Below are 21,211 nucleotides of genomic sequence, written 5' to 3' on the forward strand. Positions count from 1 at the left end.
AGTCTACACTGCATGAGCTTAAAGGATAAATGAAAAGGAAGAAAGCAGTGCAGATGAAAATTTTGGTTAAGGAATGAACTATCCCAAACTTTGAATCAATTCTGAATCCATACATTCCACCTTAATCCAAGGCTTTTTTTGGAAACATAAAAGGAGATCTTGAGAGATAACGTTGGGTGAGGTCTCAAAGTTCTTCATCAAACAGCCCATTCCTCTAAGTCAGAGTCAGTTGTTCTTTGGACACTTGAGGGACACAGCCTGAGGACACACTGCCTCAGCTGTTTAAGAAACCAATCCTGTGGAGCACATTTCACAAATGCTTGGAGAAGGTTGTTGTAGCACAAAGTCAGTCACCTCAGAAGGGTCTCCCCTGACAGCCAGACTGAAGTTCTCTCAGTGCTATTGAAGACAACAATTTTTATTCCTGTCATCAGTGGATATGAAAAGCCGTTTCTCCTTTTCTCCTCCGCAACTACTTTCTAAGTCTACATTGCTTCCTCTTAGTCTTCTTGTGTAAAAGACCAAACAAACCATATTTCTGCATTCTTTCCTTAGTAGCTGTGCTTTTCGCAGCTCAGACCATGCTTTCTGTTCTCTGGATAACCAGACTGGTTGTCCTAACTGGTCCAGTTAGTAGAGATGATTTAGGAAACAGGAGAACACAGACAAAATATCAATACACTTAGGATCAAAACAGATTAAATAGTAAGAAAAAAAGATGCATTAAATAAGTGTTTGCTTACTGATTAAAAACTCTCCCCATCTACCTTTACTCTCCCTCAGGATAACTACACACATCCACCCAGCCCAGTCATCCTTTCTCCTCTTATTTCAGCAGCTGTAGCATTTGTGACAGTTAGTTTAATTGCCTAAAATCAAAGCACCTGCTGGAGAAGTGGTTTGTTTTACAAAAATCAAGGCCTACTGAAACATTTTAAGGAAAGCATTTGTTTCATTTTGTGTGATACAGATCTTCCCTTGAGTCAAGGACAGAAGATAAAGGAGGAAAGTTTGACATTTTGACTTCAGTCTGGAATGCAGGTAAAGGCTTGAAATACAAACTCCTTAGTGAACAGATTTGATTAAGATATCATTTTAAACTGCTGTCTCTTTTTTCTTTATTTATTTGTAACTGTAAAAGAAAGACAAATAGTCTTATCTTTACTACTGGGGGAAAAATAGATATAAACTGGCAGTTCTTGCTGAGGAAGTCTGACCGACTTTGATGGCTCCAGTGAAAGCTTGTTGATTCGTTTGATCTTTTATTGACTAACTGTGGGTTTGGGAATGTTACAATCCATGTTTACATAATGTTGCTTAACTAAAAAGCCTCACCTCCGGTGAAAAGACACAGCTGGATTTAAAAGTAAGCCAGGCCAGGTTAAAAAGAAAAAGAAGTTATGCTGGTTATGATTTCTCAATGGGAATGCATGGGTTATATGGCCAGCATACAAAAAAATGTGTGTGCCACCAGGAAACAGCGCAAATAGGGATTGGTTGTACCCCTTGTAGTTTGAAGCCAACTGAGTGTTCATTATAGAGCCAAATAGCATTCTCTTTGAGGCTTATTTGTTAAAGGAAGAAGCTAATTCAAATAATGCTACCTAAGCCCTAAGCTAATCCTCCCCAGGAAAACTTGCTTTTACTTTTCCTTTGTCATCCCGCTGTCCCAGGCCCAGACTTTTCCATTCAGCTAAACTTTTCTAATGCTGATGCTGGGATTTAAAGAATTAGTGCTCAGGAAAGTAACCAGATAATCACCAGTAATTGTGTTATGGATACATGTATACAATTGTGGCTCTGGCCACCCTGAGTCACTGCTACATTCAACTACAAAGACCAAGACAGCACGGATGTTGTGCCAGATCAAAATAAAGAAATCATATTGCGTTATAGAATCTAATCAAGGTATTAATTGTAAACAGCTTATTAAATAATATGTATGCTATAAATACATGATGCAATAAATTGCATTAGTGTATGTTAATATTTAAAGCAGATGCTTTTGCTGCTTCAGGGAGGTTAGACTCCTGGCCTGTCCGAAGTATATTCTCTTAACCAACACTTTGCACCTGTAGCCACCTAGGAATAAGACTGACAGGAGTCGGAGATAGAACAAAAGGAAATGCTGTAATGGTAGAAAGAGCTACAGAGGGAGTCAGATCTCAAGGCTTGCGTCTGTAACTAACTGCAAAGAGATAACATTCTTAATTGAGAATTGCTATCTATCCAACTACAAACAGCTTTGCACAAAATAATTTGATGAGTATCTGCAGTAGTTTCCTACGCAGGTCCTCATGTCCAAACTTTATGCAGTTCTGGGCTGTATATTTAAATTAAGAGGTAGCCTGGTCTCTTGGACAGGATGTCCCCACCAGGCATGTATATTGAAACAATATCCAAAGGATATGGTTTGAGACCCCTATGTCACTGTGGGTTGTTCTAGAACAGAGGTTTTGGCTTTGTCTTTCACTAAAGGAATCTTGCTCAATAAGCCACTCCACAAACTGAGTAAACTCTGCAGTGAAGGGAATAACTGGAGAATTGCTTCAGAACTGCACACCACTTCAAACAAGAATCCTAATGTAATGTCATCAAAGTTTAAAGCAAGGGCCCCATCTACTCATCTTCAAAATACAGCATTGCCTAAAAATATAGTTGTGAGGGCTCTTGCCAAGGTCTACAAGTTCAAGTTGTTCACCTTCTTGAGCTGAATCATCTTGATACCACTCTACTTCAGCAGAAGGATAAGTGATGTTATCTTCTGGTTTTGATCCATAGCTGAAGGTTGTGGAGGTCAGTTCAAGCCATTACTTTTAATATCCCCTTCTGCACCGTTGTTCCTTCTTGGACAGCTGGTACCAGGGTGGAGCTTTGTGACTTTTAATTATTCACATCATTTTATTCCTGAGTGTGCAGACTTTTCTATTGAATCCAGCCTGGTTTGTTGAAGTAGCCAAGATAAAATATCTATGCATATATTTATTTAATGTTCATTTTAAATTGCAGCTACTGGTTAGGTTGAATTTTATTAAAATTGGTGAAATCTTACTTTTCAATGTCTTTGTGTTATTTTGAGTATTTTGAGGTTATAAACTGCTTGTTGCTGTACTTGCAAAAGCAGCAATTAAATTTTGTTTTGTTCACTGGAGGAAAAGTGAGATGTAACAGACCCTGTATAGCTCATCCATGATTCATCCTACAACCTTGTCATGGAAGCACTGACAAACTGCTTGTAGGCAGATAGAGCCAAGGAACCATTTTCTGATTGAGAAGTTTAATTTTGAACTTTCTGTATGATAAAGAGTGCAGTGCACTTGGACTGTGGAAATGGAATGGCTGAAGCATTCATTGAGCTCCCTATAGACACTGTCCTGTTTATTTTTTGGGAAAACCATCTGGGAGCTCATCAGACTGAGAAGCTCACAATTGCAATTTCAGCTCAAGCTGTAGGCTAATACAGGTCACTCCTTTCAGAGTGCTCTGCTTAAGTTCAACTATTCCACTCTTTTTATTCAGTCTCCAAGGAAACAGCTCCAAGCTGAGTTCCTTGTAAATTCTGCTGCAGAAGTGCTGTAATTCAGCTTCAGAGGCAGGTGCTGTAGAGCAATGTGCTTTTAGGGGTATGTGTGCACAGTTTGGTATTTCCCGTGTTCCCAAGACAGGAAAAAGCATATTCAGAGGGGAAAAGGGACAGGTGAGAGGGAAGAATCTGGGGAAGCTTTCTAACAAGCACTGGCTCTGTTTTCCATGGTGGGTTGAGTGTAAATGTTGCTCAGAGGCATTTTTGTCAAGATAGTTATTATTTTGTTGAGTAAGCACTTGGAGTAAACTCAATGGGAATACATTTGAAATCAGTGTGAGAGCTCTCACAGATCCCAGCAGACGTGCTGAAGAGCAAGCACAAGATAAACACTCAGCAGAACCTTGAGAAGTATTTAGCAGAGCTAATTACCAGATACAGACATTTTTAAAGAATGAACAGCAGTGTTTTTTTTGTTTTGTTTTTTTTTTTTTAAGGATTTCTGGACAAGTCAAACAGCTTTGTTAAGCAGAAAATTCCTCATCTTTATCAGAATTAATATAACCCCCTTAATGGAGACATAATGGTCTGAAAGATAATTCAGAGTTCCTTGGCTCTGCTCTGCCATTTCTATGTTTGGTCAAAAGCAGAGTATTTTGCTTACACTTACACTTACACTTACAGTGACTGAGGATTTCACTGCACATACACATTTGTGTGAATGTGCTACCATCTATGTATAACTTCAGAAAATGGCACTTCTTTTCATGAAATGGTCTCATTGCCTCAGAGAGAAAGACAGTTTCCAGATTACGTTTCATATTTCAGTCCACAGTAGACTTGGTTTTGATTGTGAAGGACCTCATGGGGGCATTTTTACCTCCAAAGCCTCTGGGCTCTCTTCTCTGGGCTGCAGCTTTTTATTCAGTCTCCAGAATAAGTGAAGAAGGAAGAGATGGGATTACTGCCCCTGTGTTGGAACTTCAACTGATGGATTGGGAGCAGGGGAACTAATTTCTACCTGCTGCTCTTGCTGGATTTCTGGCCTCACCCAGGATGTAATGCAGTCTCAGTAATTATAAAAAATGCATCAGAAAACACCATTTAAATTAAGTTCTGTTACAGCTTTGAAATAGAGCATTTCTTACAGTAATTCAGCTGCAGTATTTGCATTGAGTATATAAGGACCCAAATACTATGGTTTTTTTTTTCTTTCTTTAATTTTATTTATTTATTTCAATACTAGATTGACCCCCCCCCCCCCCCCCCCCCAAACACTTCCACTGATACCAGCAGATTCACTGGGATGAAAATCAGTTTTAAAGACCTCAACCAAAGGATGGTCAAATAGATGAGGAATTCAGCAAGGCCTAAGAGAGATATCATGGGATTTCCTGAGAATTTTAAGTGATATTTGCAGTGATCTGCTGCTAGAGGAGCACTAAATCACAGTTATTTGTCTATTGAGAATTTAAATGGTAATTTGTTACATGGCTGCCATAAGTACAATACTTCTTATGTTACAAAGCTTCATGACAGATCAAGGGAGTACATGCAATAGAACAATTCTTTACTGTATTCTACCATTCATCAAGTCTTATAAAGATGAAATTTTTATATGGGCTTGTTCTTACTTCATTCTGATTGATGTCTGTATTGATGTCTCAACTGTTGAGAATGCATCCTTCTACAGCAAATATCACAAGATGTAGTTTTCATCTCAAAATTGAGTATACGCTGCATTTAAAGGCTAACCCTGTTCACTTTTCTCAGCCTCAAAAGCTTTGGGAATTTTGCTCAAGGAGGAAGTGTAGGAGTTTTTTCTAGATCCCAGTGGCCAAGCCTCTATTGAATGAGAGGGCAGCAATGAGCATTGCAGAAGTCTGTGTTTATCTACGAAAACAGACATGTTTAGGTACAAAGAACAGAAATCTTCCATCTATGGGATGTTTCCACACTACTCTTGCTATGCCAATGACTCTTAAGCCTTTTCATACTTCTTTGGTGTCTTTCAAAGCATTTTTCATGCCTGCCTCCTAGTCCCATGGTTATGGCAGGATGTGGTTTCCTGTCTCTGCTCTTGCAGGTGCATTTTCACGGTGACATGGATTACAGTGTGTTGCTCGTCTGGTAGGGTTTGCTTAATTCTTTCACCACCTTCCTAACTCAAATTGTGCTGTAATGTTCTCTGGACTGAAAGCTGGAGGGAAGAGCATCGTTAAGGGGAAGCAGTGGAGACAGCAGCTTTTTACACAAGCAGATAATGATAGGACAAGAGGGAATGGCTTTAAACTTAAAGAGGGGAAATTTAGATTATGTGTAAGGAAGAAATTCTTTACTCAGAAGGTGGTGTGGCCCTGAAATGGATTGCCTGGAACAATTGTGGATGCCCTGTCTCTGGAGGTTCTCAAAGCCAGGTTGGATAGGTCATAGCACTCAAGGAACTCAAAGGACTGGGCAAAAAATATGGTATTTTATGATTAAGCAAAAAAGGAAAAAGATTATTTTTGAACTCCAGATCATGTGTAAAAATTCAGACATAACTTCTTTCCATTCTACTTTCCTTTCTTCTGCCTCATGTGTTCTGCTCTCCCCCAGCTTTACGAAAAACACGTGTCAGATATTTCTGAAGTAGGGAAAAGAAAAGCGCAGACCCAAGCTCTTGTTCACAGCCGTGCAGCTGCCAAAGTCAGCTGGAGGACTCTCAGCTCCCTCTCGTGGGTATAAGGGCCCTTAAGCGGTGCAGGCTGCTGTTTCTGAGACCAGATCTGATTTGTTGTGTGATGGAGCATCTTTAGCGTGATGGTGTCCGCTAAGCTTGAGAAGATACATGTGAGCATAATGTCTGAGCTTCTAAAACTACTCTCAAGCATAGGCTTAGTGTAGCATTGCTCTGACTGCTGCAGCCTTCGTGGGAGCCAGCTTTGAAGGTTTTGTGGTGATAAGAAATCACAGCCTTTGGGGGGCTTTTAGCCAGCTGCTCAGCAGGGTAGGTGGACATGTACTGTGCCTCCATCCATCATCAGAACAGGAGAACCTGGGGATGTTCAGCTGCTGATGTTACCCATACAGCTCTGAAGGTGGCACCCAATGTACCCTGAGCAAAGGGTCTGCGTACATTAAGCATCATTCTGGTGACTCTTTAGCAGGCTTTGCTGAGATAGGACAAGGGGAAATGGTTTCAAACTAACAGAGGGGAGATATAGACTGGATATCAAGAGAAAAGTTTTTAACAATAGGGGTGGTAAGGCACTGGAAGAAGTTGCTAAGAGATGCCTTGGAGTCTCCTCTAGAGATACGACCTGTCTGGGCACTTTCCTGAGCAACCTGCTGTAGGGATCCTGATTTAGCAGGGGGTTGGAATTGACGATATCCAGAGGCCCCTTCCAACCCCTACAATTCTGTGATTCCACAACTTCAGAGCACTTTTTTGTTGGGATGTGTAGAGCTAAGCAATGAGTTCAGGGATGAGGAGGTTGGAAAAATGCCTTACATCCTTACTGTGAAATACAAGAGAAAACTCAAGGTCTTACAGCTCAGAATCATTGAATCAAAGAGTCCAAAATGTCAAAGCTGCTAACATTAATAGTCCTAAAATAGAGATTCGTAGAGATTCTTACTGTAGGTCCTCTGGGATTCTTCTTCTTCTTCAAAAGATGAGGCAGTCAATGTGGGAGTTAGGCCTAACAAGGTGCCAAGGGCCTCCTGAGCAAGCGTTCTTAATTCAACACCTTTAGGGGAAATTAGGAGACATAGAAACTTGGAGAGGAGGAAGAGGAAATACATCTCTTGGGAATCTCTGTTATATACAATGGAGTTTCAGGGTCTGTAGCCCTAAATATGGACTTATACCCAAAGCCTGTGTTTGGATATGGTGCCAGCTCTTAAGCTGGGCACGGGATGTGCTGCAAATGCTAATTACATATTTTTACTGAAGAAAAACCTAGACATAATGTTTCTCTGACAGGTGATCAAAACATCTCAGCAACTATCAAACCCAGTTTCCTACTGTCAGAAGTAATGGTGTTATCTAGACTGGGAGCTATTAACATTATGTTAATGCACTGCCATTCATAGAGCCCAAGGGAGGATGTTTTTTTTTTTTTCCTTAAATTGCAATCTGTCAGGCGTGAATGAAGATCTTTATCGTCTGAAAGATAACAGCTGATGTCTTCCCTCCTGCTTTCAGACAGAGAAAGTAATACTCTACATAATGGAATAGGGGAGCTGTAGTAGCTCAGGCGAGAATGAAGAGAAGGGAGTAGATTGTGTTTCAGGTGTAAGTGTTGAGCTATTATGTTTCACAGAGTAATGATGTCCTACCCTGCAAGACAAAGTAGAAAGAGGCTTTTTATGCTGCCCTCAGGGGCACAGCGGGGCCGTGATCGCATTCCCATTGTGTGGGGAGAGCAGGGGATGCAGAAGCCACAATCTGTTTTCCCACTTCAACTTATCTAGCAGAGGGGGAAAAGGTAATACTCTGATAGTCAGGATGAGACTTTCTGAATGCAGCATTTGTTTTGGCTAGTAGAAGTAGCCCCAGTTAAGTAAAATGACAGAGTTTTCAAGATCCACAGGAAAGGGATGGGCAGGGCATGTCTCATCTTATTTAAGGCTTGTCTTTGAATTGCTAGAGCCTGTAGTGGCTATGGAGTGGCCATTGATAATTTCTATTTCTACATTCTGTGAAAATCATGCATTAAATCTCTGGGGATTCACTGCAAGAACAGCAGTCCATGTTTACGGTACTATTCTGAATTCTCCTTGTCTCCAGCCTGGGACACAGTGCTACATCATTGCCTTATCAATCATGGGGAAGCTGAAGGAAAAGTAAATTTGGATTGGTACAAGTCAGTACCAAGGGCTGTACTTTCATTAAGGTACAGTTATGAACATGGGTGGCTTTGGATTAGCTCAGATGTCTGTCACCACAAACGACTGGAGATCCTTAGGACTTTGGAGCCTTGCTGCTCTGCTTTCTCGGTAGGTTTTATTGCCTTTCCTGAGCTGCGTGACTAAAGACCACAAGTCAGCAACACTGCAGTGGGCACAGCAGTACAACAGTGTCAGAGAAGACTCATGTGATTCATCCTAGTTTCACACAGGTAGAAGAGAGAAGGGCAAACAGCCTGGGTTATCAGGGAGCTGTAGTATTTTGATGATGTTTTTCTGCCTTTTTGCCAGATGCCTAAATTACGATGAACATTACTTCAGAAACCCCACTTGCACATTTGCAATGCAAGGTCAAATTGCATCTACAGAACTACTGGTAGAATTTTTAGGTTTTTCCTTTCTCTAATTCCTGTATCGCTAATGAATTCTTCCACTAAATATATATCAAAGAAGTTGTGGTTCTCCTCACAGACTGAATTAAGAATGAGAATTTGTTCTGCTCTTCCTCATAATACAGTCAAAGGCTGAAGTCAAGTTAGTGAATTACTTCAAAATGGAAAGCTCTCTCTTTGCTCTGTGAAACACTTCACAATTACCTTTTGCTGTAATTTACATGTAAAATTACCTTTACGTGTAATTTGAGACTCTTGTTCACTCACCTACTCACTTCTATATAATGAAGCACAGTCCTTCTGAACAGGAACACAAAAATGTGTTCCACTAAAACTGAGAGAGTGAATGAGGCCAAGGTCATCACACAGGGGTGGGAACAGCTATATCCTGCTCTGCAGGTTTTGGCCTTGCCTCCCCCTTTAACAAAGAGCTCAGAGGAAAAAACTGCTTTGAATGCTGTATAAGACCTTAAATTAATGTAGCAAAAGCATACAGGCACAGATTTGTTTCAAACAGATATGGGAAACCCTGCTACAGCTTCTACGTGAGCTTTTGTTGATGCTATTCCAGGGGGTCACTTTCCATGCATGTATTTTCAGATTATCCAGTAAAAATGGGCTGCATCTAGGATGGTCTCTGCCAGGTGGGTGCTCTCAGACTACCATCTGGTGGTGCCTTCAACTTATTCACACATAAATAAATGAACAAACATAGTGAGGTTGATGACAGAGGGTGCCATGTGGTTCTGTTGTCTCTATTTTTCCTGCCTGCTGTATTGCTCTCACATGCACTATGATCTAAACGGTGATGAGTTTAAAAAAAAAACCCCAAACTATTTACATTTAAAAATCCATCACCTTGACACTTTGACAGATGGTTTAGGAGGCTGTCTTTTATACCATGCTTCTTAAAACTCATCAGATGCTGCTTCTTCTGTTTCAACCCTCTCCCCACCCCGTTCGCTATCATTAACATCATAGCTAAATTGCCAGATGTATAAATGCTATTTTCCATTAAGGTTGCCATGTTACCAAATAAGTACAAGTTAGAAAGAGGAACATGAATTTAATTCTGAATACCCGTGAGACAGATGTTTCTGTTACAAGGGATTAGCACTAAAGGCTTCTTTTCTCTTACTCAAAAAATAGTGGTGTTTCTAGCACTCTTCTGTAATTAAGTATCTGCTCTGTCTGTATATTCTTTGTGCTAAAAGTTTTACGCATTAGGGATTATGTCATTTTTCTGTTTTGGCGCATTAATAGAGCAAAAAAGATTGCATGCCAGAAACTGCCCATAAGTTCTTGAATAAATAAACAAAATTAATTTCTTAAGTAAATTCTGCTCAGTTGGAAAAGGGGCAGAAAAAGTCTTTTGGAACTAAACCCAGGTTTGGTTGGTTATGATGATCCCAGGTCCTCGTGGACAGAAGAGCCTGTGGAGCTATTCAGCTGACAGATGTTGGCATCTGTTCCTGGGGGCTGAATCACTCCCTCTGCTCCTTTGACTGTGCAGATGGCAGCTCTGTCTGGGCTGTGAAGTAAGCCTGAGCTCTTGATTCACACACAGATGCATACGTTACACACCTAACTGAGGTGTCTCGATCCAAGAGCTGAATTCCGCCCTGGTGGGATTATTTGGCTACTTCAGTCAAAGAGCTTTAGCAGAGCAGTAGGGTGCTGAGACAACCACGTAGGATTGGTGGAGTAGGAAAGGGACATCCTGGAGACCTGGGCCTTCTGGGGTGGCAGCTGGAGACCAGCTGGACAGCACAAGAGCATCTCAATTGATGCAAATGCCAATGTGCTGGCGATGGTGTGGAGTGCCAGGTGTCAACCGTCAGTGGGAAAAATTACCCTCTGGAGTTGACTGTCTCTGTATATTGCTGGAGTCTTGATGGCCAGCATAGATTAGACTGTCAGCTTTTAGCTGGTGAAAAGAATCTTACTTTATGAAAAATTGAAGTGTTAATGGCTCAAATGTGTAATCTATGTTTGCATTGTAGAGACTTAGCAACCCAGCCGAGATAGCTCCATTTTTTCTGAGGCTTTCACAAATAAAAGTGTTTTCTTTATCTAAACAAAGTCTGCCATATATATTATATATATATATATATTTTTTTTTTTTTTTAGATATTCCTCACATACTCAAGAGAAGTGAGGAACCACTGTAGTATTGATCCTATAGATTCAGAACTGAAGCAGAGAGGAGTGAGATGATATGCCTACAGTGGCATAGAAAAATCAGGGCAGGAGGAGCAAGGAGTTTGCCTGGCTTTCCTGTCCTTAATTCCATATCTTAATGTCAAAAATGCTTTTCTTTTCTTCAGGTAGCAGAATTCTTAAAACAAAATTTTGTTTTAGTGTCTGTTCTCTGCAAACCAGATTCAATTACACAAGTTAGTTCTGAAAATAGATGTCCAATAAGAGAACCTTTTCCTTATTATTAGCATTATATGTAACATGGAAAAAAAAATTGTGCATTTTGTTACATGAATTGGATGCATTTAGGTTTAGTGAAGAAGAGTTTGACCACACACATACACACACACACACACACAGTACATGTATAATGCATGTACAGTGCTAAGATAATTTATAGCAGGCAGAAGGAAGCAGTAACTAACCTCAAAAGACATGCCCTAAGAGTTTTTTGATGGAAATAAGTGCATGGCTTTATTCTGGCAGGATGCAGAGTGCAGAGTAACCACAGCTTTTTGATAAATCATGTACTTTGCACTTTGCAAGGGTTACCTTGAGAAACTATTGAATTAGTGTCTGTTTTTTTGCAGCAGATCATAAGAAGCTCTTCTGTAAGGTGCAATTTTGGGGGCTTTTTGTTTGAATGTATTTGAATTGCCTGTGATACTCCCAGACATAACAACATCCATCAGCTTAATCCTCTTCTCTGCTAGAGTCTGAGGAAGAACACTGAAAACCTGTGAGGTTATAAAGCTCTTTATCAAAAGACACAGAATTCCTATGACATTTAATAGATTTTTTTTGTACTTTGCCTATAAACTGGAATGTGAGTTGAGAAACATACCTTAGGAAGAAAAGAGTAATGATGGGAACACTACCTGGAAATTTTTGGTAGCCTGAAATTGACTATAACAAACCTCAAGCCTAAGATTGTGCAAACTCTGTTGTGAAACTTGAAGTTAACAAAAGTCAATGGCAGAAGACCATTCACTTTTGTCAGTCCTTTCCCCAGGATGCTCAAGGGAATAATTTGTCAGTACTATTTATGGTTCTGTCTATGATTTGATATCTGTGTTTCGTTATGCATGCGTGGGAAGCCCAAAGATCCCCTGTCCTTTCTTAGTGACAAATTACATTGCAAACACATTTTTGTTGTCCTCTTTGTCTCTCTTTCCTTCATTGCTTTTCTGTTTTTTCCTTTTCACTGCTATCATTCTAAAAATTGCAGAGAATTGCCTCATTTATCTTAAAAGGCAAATGTGCAGAGGAAGCTTTGCTCTAAGAAGTTATGATGTTCTTTAGAGCAAAAAACCCTAATGTGCCCTATTTTAAAGTACTGGCAGAGACTGCTTCGGATCTTTCAGTATACCCTGGCATGCAGCAGATGCTTAGCACTCATTTCCTCTTGTGAATCTAAGTATCAAACCCAGATGATGAAAGTTTAATCCTTTGGCACAGGTACTGTGCATTGCATCTTTCGACACAATTGAGCTCATTTTCTGCTGAGGAGAGGTAGTAAGAAAATGCCTTACACAGGTCTCCAGCACAGGTTCTTGGGTGGAGAACAGGAGAGGCTAAGGAAGGTGTAATTTCTGCAAATTAAGTTCCATCTCCAAGATACACATCTTGCAAGCCAAGATGTTGCTTACTGAAAGAAGCAGAGTGACTTAAACTATCTGCACAATTTCTTAAAACTTCACTTCCCTGATGGATAACAGATGGAGGAGAAAATTTATAAGGAAAAGATTAGAGCAACTCTGCTTATATACAGGAGTACTAATCACTCTGCCTCTGCCCTGGAGACCAGATTTAATCTGAGGATTTAGCTTAACGCAACTGTCTTGTTTCTACTGTCAGCTAAGAATGTCCATGAAAAGAGATACCTTGGAATGATGCAAACCTTAACATTGCTTGGGAATTAATGATCCAGCACTTAATCAATGATTACACTCACCATAACATGGTGAAATAATTGGACTTGGTAATCTGTGCACTAACGTTTGTTATCTCATAGTGTTTTAAGTCTATCTTTACTGATGACCTGGATGAGGACATTGAGTGCACCCACCCTCAGTGAGTTCGCAGACGACACTAAGCTGGGAGGAAGTGTTGATCTGCCTGGGGGTATGATGGCATTACAGAGAGATCTGGACAGGCAGGATTGCTGGGCTGAGGCCAAAGGGATGAAAATCAATGAGGCCGAGTGCTGGGTCCTGTAGTTCAGCCACAAATATCACAGGCAATGCTACAGGCTTGCAGAAAAGTGGCTGGAAAGCTGTGTGGAAAAAATGGACCTAGCATTGTTGGTCAATGCTCAGCTAAACATGAGCTATCAGTTTGCCCAAGTGGCCAAGATGGTTTTATTCAGCACCCTGAAACACTGGGGGAAAAAAAAAGTGAGACTGTACCACTGAGTATATTGGGAACAAGGCACAGAGTAATGGATCTGCTGCAGGAGAGGTGTTCTATAGCTTTATATCCTTCATAAAAAAAATCTGTGCATTGCTGTGTGAGGAGTAGTGTCTGTAAATCAAGGGTCTGTGATCATAAAATGGGTTAGGTTGGAAGAGTACTTAAAGATAGTTGAGCACCAACCCCTGCTGTGGGCTGGATACCACCCACCAGTTCAGACTGCCCAGGGCCCTATCTAACATGACCTTGAATGATGGGACACCCACAGCTTCTCTGAGCATCCTGTGCCAGGGCTTCACCAACTTGTCTGATTTTTCTAACGGTCTTTTCTGAGAGCTTCACTGGAACGTTGTGTCCCTGCACGCTGCAGGATGTGTAAGGCTCAGTGAAGCATCCTACCACTCGTACTCTCAACATAAGCTACTAGGTAGCAGATTTTCCACAGTCTGCTTTCTTTTTCTGTACCCCAGTTTTTTGTGCTATATTCTGGAGCGCTGGGTAAAAGAACAAGGACAGGTAATTAGGTCTATGATGAGAATTGATTTTTCAATTTGCTGCTTGAATTGGAAATTAAAAAGAAAAATTGTCCCAGTTTGACCTGACATGAAGGTGCATTAAATTTCTCATGGAAGAAGAACCCAGCAACATTCCTGCTGTACCCCTGCTTAAACAATGTTAGCTCCAGGTTAAGCAGAGGAATTATTTTCAGAATGGAATGTTTTGTTTTGCTTCTTGCTTCTGTTAACTTTTAAGGTGTATGGTAGCTGCAAACCTAAACACAGCTTCACAGCAGAAAGAAACACTGAAACTGTTTTAAGAAAAAATCTAGTTTTCGTGATGTTTTCTCCTGGACTCTTTCTTGCCACATGTCAGAGAGCTGACCTGAGTTTTACTACTTCACTGCGGGAGGGGGTTTATAGTGCAAATACAGGGAGAGGAATCTACTCTTTGAAAGAGGCTGTCTTGCACCAATTTCAGAGGCTTTGGTGGCTAATTCTGATGTTCCCCTGCTTAGACTGTTGGCTTCTGTGATGTCTGTTACTAAGTAATTAACTTTTCCTTTATGTCATATGGGAAGTTCATGGCACTTAGGCAGAGGGTACCTAAAATTAAAGCCAGATGCAGATTGATAACACCTGAGTCTGTTGACAAACACTGATTAAGCAAATGCTTGTTAAAACAGCACACTTCAACTTTGGACATTCTGTAATGGATAAACATGAGGTCCACTTTTGCTGATCAGGAAAACAAGTAAAGTTGAGGACATTGTTTTATAGATGAAGATAATAGTTGAATCATGGAATCATTGTTTGGAAAAGACCACTAAGTCCATTTAGTCCGACAATCAAAGCAACCGCTAACCATGTCCCTCAGTGCCACATCTTTATGGTTCTTGAACACCTTCAGGGATGGTGACTCCACCACCTCCCTGGGCATCCTGTTCCAATAACTCACCACCCTTTCTGAGCAGAAATGTTTCCAAGTATCCAACCTAAACATCTCCCTATGAAAAACTTAAGGCTATTACCTGTCAACAACACACACTGAATCACAAATTTTGAGAAACGTGAATTTTTTTTTTTTTTTTTTGCTTCCTATAGAAGAAAAAGAAGTTTGTTCTATCTCTGGTCATTCTGGTGAATAATAGCATATTCTCCATGTGAGTTTTTTGCTTAATTTATTGAAGACACAAAGATTTAATGGTCATGCAGGACTCTGTGAGGATGTGGTTGTTTCAGTCTTTTCCAGCTCACTTGACTCTAACTAAAGGAACAAAATCCTCTGTGAGGTGAAAATCAGAGTCTAGGTACAAGATGTAACATAGAAATGGGCTGCAACATGAGGATGCCCTTTCTCCTTCAACAGATTGAAAAGGATGCCATTCAGAGGGACGTGGACAAGCTTTAGATGTCGGCCCATGCCAACCTCATGAAGCTCAACAAGGCTAAGTGTAAGGTCCTGCATCTGGGCTGGGGCAATCTCAAACAGAAATGCAGTTGGGGCAGAGAATGGCTTGAGAGCAGCCATGATGAAAGTGCTGGAAATGTGCACTGGCAGCTTAGAAGGCCAGCTGTATCCTGGGTTACATCAAGAGAGACCAGCAGGTCAAACAAGGTGATTCTATTCCTCTACTCTGCTCTCATGAGACCCCACCTGGAGTATTGTGTCCAGTTCTGGGGTTCTCAATGTAAGGACACTGAGTTGTTGGAGTGGTCCAGAGAAGATCCACGAAGATGATCAGAGGGCTGGAGAACTTCCCCTACAGGGACAGTCTGAGAGAGCTGGGGCTCTTCATCGTGGAAAAGAGAAGGCTCCAAGAAGACCTTAAAGTGACCTTCCAGTACCTACAGGAAAGCTGGGGAACGATGTTTTTAGAAGGGCATGTAGCGACAGGATGAGTGAAAATGGTTTTAAACTGGAGGGGGTAGACTTAGATACCAGAAAGAAATTATTTGCTGTGAGGGTGGTGAGATCCTGGAACAGGTTGCTCAGAGAGGTTGTGGATGCTTCCTTCCTGGAAGCACTCAAGACCAAGTTGGATGGGGCTGTGAACAACCTGGTCTAGTGGGAGGTGTCCCTGCCTATAGCAAGGGGGTTGGAACTAGCTGATCTTAAAAGTCCCTTCCAACTGAAACCATTCTACAATTCTATGATGATTATGGGGAAAATCTCATGAAAAAGTGGCAGCGAGACTCTGCGTCTTATTAGATTCTTGAGATAACAACTCCAAGACCCAAACCTGTGGGGAAGCAGGTACTGCTTATTCTGTTGCTCATGAAACAAGTTAAGTAAGAATTGGAACAGATGAATATTTTCAGTCTATTTCCTGAGGTCTGGCAACAACTGAGAAAGGTATCTTTGTCTATCACTGGGTGTGCTACTCACTGGTGCCAACAAACCTTTAAACTTTATTTGTTTGCTTGTTTTCTTGACTTTTAAAGGACAGTTTCAGAACAAACTGGGATTTCTCTGAAAGCCAAAGGCCAAGAAAAAAGGATTAAATCACCATATTACAAAGCCATAGTATCTAGGTTGGAGGTCTTCATGGATTAAAAGGGGATGTATTTCCCCCCCTTGGAAGCAGGAAGCTTGTAAGTACACCCTTGAGACCTTTCTTTCTGGAAAAAAGATAAATTTAGTAACTAATTTATTAATAATAAATGCATATCCCACCACTAAGGATATCTCAAATATCTCTTTATCAAGTATGTTTCCACATCCAGTAAAGGCAACCTTTGAGGTTTTTCGTTTTTGGAAGAATGGAAACATATGTATAAATATCTGAATAAAATATTGCCTTTCTAGGCTCGGAGGAAAAAAAAAATCCCAACAAAACCCAAGTATGTTTTTGATAGATGTGTTTACACAGAGCCTGAACACTAGTAGTTTTGTAAGAGATATTTTCTTTTTCTGAACTTTTTCTGGCTTGGACATTTTCTCCTTTTTTGAAGTGTGTTTCTTTTAGACATCCTGGCCTCATAAAAGTGGCTTATTTAGAACAGACCTGGCCATCTGGGGCTGCTTTGCTATAGGCTAAGCTTAACTTATTAGGTATTGTTGTCCAAAGACAAACAAAGAAGCTACTAATGCATTTTTGGCCTGTTCATAGTATTTCCTATTCTGTAAGGGAAAAAAAAAATATATGTAGGAAATAAAAATGGAATGGGTTGTCTGCTATTTGCCTGCTTTGTGATGAGCTACATGAGGTGTATGGAGGTGTTCAGCTTAGTTTTCCAACTGAGGAGAAGAGGGAAAACGAAAGGAAGCATGTTCTCATGTGTCTGCCGAAAACTCACCCCAGAAGGCCTTGTCTAAATCTGAGGGGGAGATAACCACATGTGCTGTGGCACATTTGTCTTAAGAACTACTTCCCACCATCTGTAATAGCTTTTTGAAAGAGAGTGCTGAAACAGGGATGTCACTCATTAAAGCAACAAGACAAGTTCTTTTTGGTGCTACAACACTCAGAGGGCATGGAAAGTAACTGCCACCAGAGCTTAAAGGCAATTACCACAGTATTAGTGTAACTGCTGGGGAGCTGGGATTTTTAACAAGAAAAAGTCATTTCTCACTGTTACAGGTTGCTCTCAATCACGTCATGCTCTCTACAAGATTAAGCACAGAACTCTCAACCCACGTACCCAAGGAGCACAAGTGCGTTGTTTTTTTTTCTATTCCATTACGGACTGTGTGATCTTAGAGGTGCCAAAACCAATTACTTTCCACACTAGTGACAAGTGGGACATTGCAGAAGTGTAAGCGTATATGTATTTATAAGGCTTCCCTGGTTCGGGTACTGTGTAGACACTCAATTGTCAGAATCCATTTCAGACCAGCTCTGAGCTGTATTTCTGCCTGGATCTCATCCATACATTGGACGCAAAACTCCTTCATTTTTGCTAGGACCTCTGTTGCTTGCTGCTCTCCCACATTCCCCAGGAGTGTTTCCCAGCTGTTCAGAAACAAGGTACCACTTCCTGCTGAACTGACCTTGGTAAAAAATATCTTCTGAGAAAAAATGAGTTGCTCAGCTCCAATGAATGCCACAGTCTGAAACTTTATTGCATTTAGGAAGTGGCAGGATTTTGGAAGGAAAGTATCTTTTGTTGGTGTGTGGTTGCAGCTTAATGTGCTACGCCTGGAAATAAAACACTGAGGGATGATTTCTTTCCACTGTCTCATTGAGAAAGATGAGAATTTGAAAAAGCTAAAGACAATACAGAGATTAGGCTGCTGTTGTTTCAGCTCAGCAGCAGACGTTGAAGCTTTGGCTGGAAGCCCATTGACAGGACCAGATGTTTTAGTCTTGTGCTTCCTTTGCAATGGGAAATAATGAAAATCGAGCCGCATAAATGAAAGGGGATTTTTTGGAGTTGTTTTTGTGTTGTTGTGATTCATAAGAAAATCTATTTTCTGTGGGTCCAGAACAGCAGAGCAGGAGCTTGTAAAGAAGCTGTTAATGGAGTTTCACAAGGTGTCTTCACATCTTGTTTTCATTTCTCGGGTATCATCTTTAGTAGCTTTAGTATCTTGAAAGACCTCCAGGAAACAATTTTTCAAAGGCACGTGCTTTCTGGGAATGCATCTCCTAGAATCACAGAATCTTTAAGGCCACTAATGTCATCTAGTTCAGCCCCAATCCATCCTCACCATGCCCACTAACTCTGTACCTCAGTGCCACATTTCAACAGTTCTTGAACTGGGATGGTGACCACCTCCCTGGTGAGCCTGTTCCAATGCATTACCACTCACTTTGAAATGAAATTTTTTCTTAATATCCAACCATTTGCCATAATGTGTAGGTAACACACACACACACACACACAAAAACACAACCACAGAGATGATAGAGAAGGAGATAACATATTACTGCAACTTCGTTTTTAGCAGCAGTCAGGGGAATTTCCTTTAAAAAACATCATTGGAAACAAGATGCAATATATACATTGTTTTCTCATAAAGAACTTATTTCTCTCTTTTTTTCTTTCTTTTTTCTTTTAATAATCCATACGTACTTTTACATCTATTCCATTTGATGTTAAAAGACTTTTAAATACATCTTACTGCTTAGAAATTCAAATCTTTATAGATTGTAGTGTCAGAACAGAATAAAAAATTGCAGAGCTTCACTCCTATTAAACATGGTTGGAAATGTGTATCTACTTAACAAAGTTGAATTATATCCTAAAAATATGCCTCAGAATATCCAGAATACTAAAATCTCAAAATAGAGTCAATAAAATGTAACAGATTTGAAAGAGGGAAAATGTTGTAAATGAAAACCAGAAATGAGAGCCTACAGTAACAATATATGACTATCCACAAAGCCAAGGTCTGGCAAATGTTAACCCGTTTGCTGTAACAGGCTGCCACTTCTGATCCTAAGCTCAGTAGCTTAGATGAGTTATTGGAAGTTATGCTTCGATTAGGGTCTGTTTTATGGTAGGTATGGAATGGGATATTTAGCAATCCTTTAGCTCTGTTCCTGTAGAATTTCTGCTGACCTCAGTAGCTACAGAGTTCTGAACTGAAGTTTCTGAAAATCCCACCCAAAGGGCTCTGTGCCTGCATTTGCTTGGTCACAGCTAATATTTTCATAGAATGGCTTAGGTTGGAAGGGACCTTAAAGCTCATTGAGATCTAACCCCCCTGTTTTGGAATCAATAAAGGTTTGCAGATCCCTATACCAGGTGAGGCAGGGGTGTAGGTTCACATTAAATACAACATGGAGTAAGAAGAGAGTAGGCAAATTCCTCCATTAACCATGTTTATAAAAGAGTGTAAATGTACATAATTATTATGTTCCTTTTTGCATTTGCTTGCTTTCCTAAACTCTCATATATGCCTGGAATTTTCTTGTAAGAAATCCTGAAACTCTGTGAACTTCCATTAGGTCCAGTGAGAAATAATATGGCTGAAGGGGTTTTTGCTGCTGGAAACAATTTGAGGCCATCAACATATTAAAAATGAGTTAGTAGCAAATATCAGCGTAGAGGGTGGTAAAAAGCATTTTCCATTTCCTGGGACATTTGGGAAAAGATGAAAACTTGATAGAGAGACTGATTGACCAGCTTTGCTGTCGTGTGCTCCAAGATTAGAATCATAGAGCCATTATTGTTGGAAAAGACCACTACGACCATCTGGTTCAACCACGAACTCATCCCCACCAACCTATGTCCCTCAATGCCACATCTCCACAATCCTCGACTGTCAACAGGGACTGTGACTATAGCACTTCCCTGACTGGAAGTAGTTACTGCTCTTTCTCTGCTCTTTCGTACCTGACTTTACACACAGCCCAGCTGACAGTGTCTGAGGGACAATTCAGGTGATGGAACGCACTTCTCATGGCAATTTGTTTCCTCAGACTCCCCCATTCTTAGATAATTGTGCTGTGTTTCTTGTCTTGGCCTTTAATTTTCAACCCTTTTGTGCTACTTAAAAAAATCTTTTGATATCTGATACATACTGTCTTTAAAGTAGTGCAGATCTTTTGACACTGAAATCATATCTCCCCTTGATCTTTTTGAGGACTGCAGAAGAGTGAGTGCCTGACATGTCTCTATAAGGTGCATTTTCCTACCTCTCCACTGAGAGCTGTGTATCGCTGTGCTCTGAATTTTGTGAACATGATACTGAAAATGTGCCCAAAATGGGGCAGTATATCCCTTACAATTATATATTTCCACGCACACAGACGTATACAAGCACGAATTGAAAGACAATCGGCTAAGTCACAATATATCGTGAAGACATCATTGTACCTGTAAAAGCTTGCAAGTTAACTCTATCACAGAAGATGCTTTTTTTCTTCTGTCTAAATCTAATAGAGCTGGAAAAAAAAAAAAAAAGGCATTGAGCACTGTTCTTTGCTAAAGAAATTAATAAATGAAGATTGTCACATTTTTTTTTCCTCCAGCAGTTTAAGTACTTTTACAACTTCAATCTTTCCATTCTTCTTCTCCCCAGGCAGTTTATTTAAATGATACTTTGGCAGCTTGTGGTATAATCAAATGTTTTATTCGAATGGCTGAGGAACAGTCGGGAGAAAATGTGCCACTGTTAAATATTTTGTAGGCTGATATTTTCCTGAAGAGCTGGACACCTGCCTGCTGGAGACTTCTGTGATTACCAGGAGATGTGCAGGCAAACAGCAGTCAGATTGCTGAACAGGCATCATTTAAATAACAGAATTAAAATCTTCATTTTTTTCTCATCACATTTCAAAGAAATAAAGAAGGCTGTAAAACTGTCCTCATCACAGTAAGCTAACCCCATGTGTGGGAACATT

At 40.4% G+C, this 21,211-nt stretch overlaps 1 long non-coding RNA gene across 1 annotated transcript; it reads left to right on the top strand.

The window, feature by feature from the left end:
• The first annotated feature begins 945 nt into the window (after nucleotides 1-945).
• Nucleotides 946-18,490, top strand: LOC125692190 (uncharacterized). Its single transcript, XR_007376516.1, has 4 exons — nucleotides 946-1,041; nucleotides 15,286-15,370; nucleotides 16,362-16,511; nucleotides 17,501-18,490. It is a non-coding gene; the product is annotated as an uncharacterized LOC125692190 (long non-coding RNA).
• Nucleotides 18,491-21,211: the final 2,721 nt, after the last annotated feature.

The sequence above is a fragment of the Lagopus muta genome, chromosome 4 (genome assembly GCF_023343835.1).
Source record: "Lagopus muta isolate bLagMut1 chromosome 4, bLagMut1 primary, whole genome shotgun sequence".
NCBI lineage: Eukaryota > Metazoa > Chordata > Aves > Galliformes > Phasianidae > Lagopus > Lagopus muta.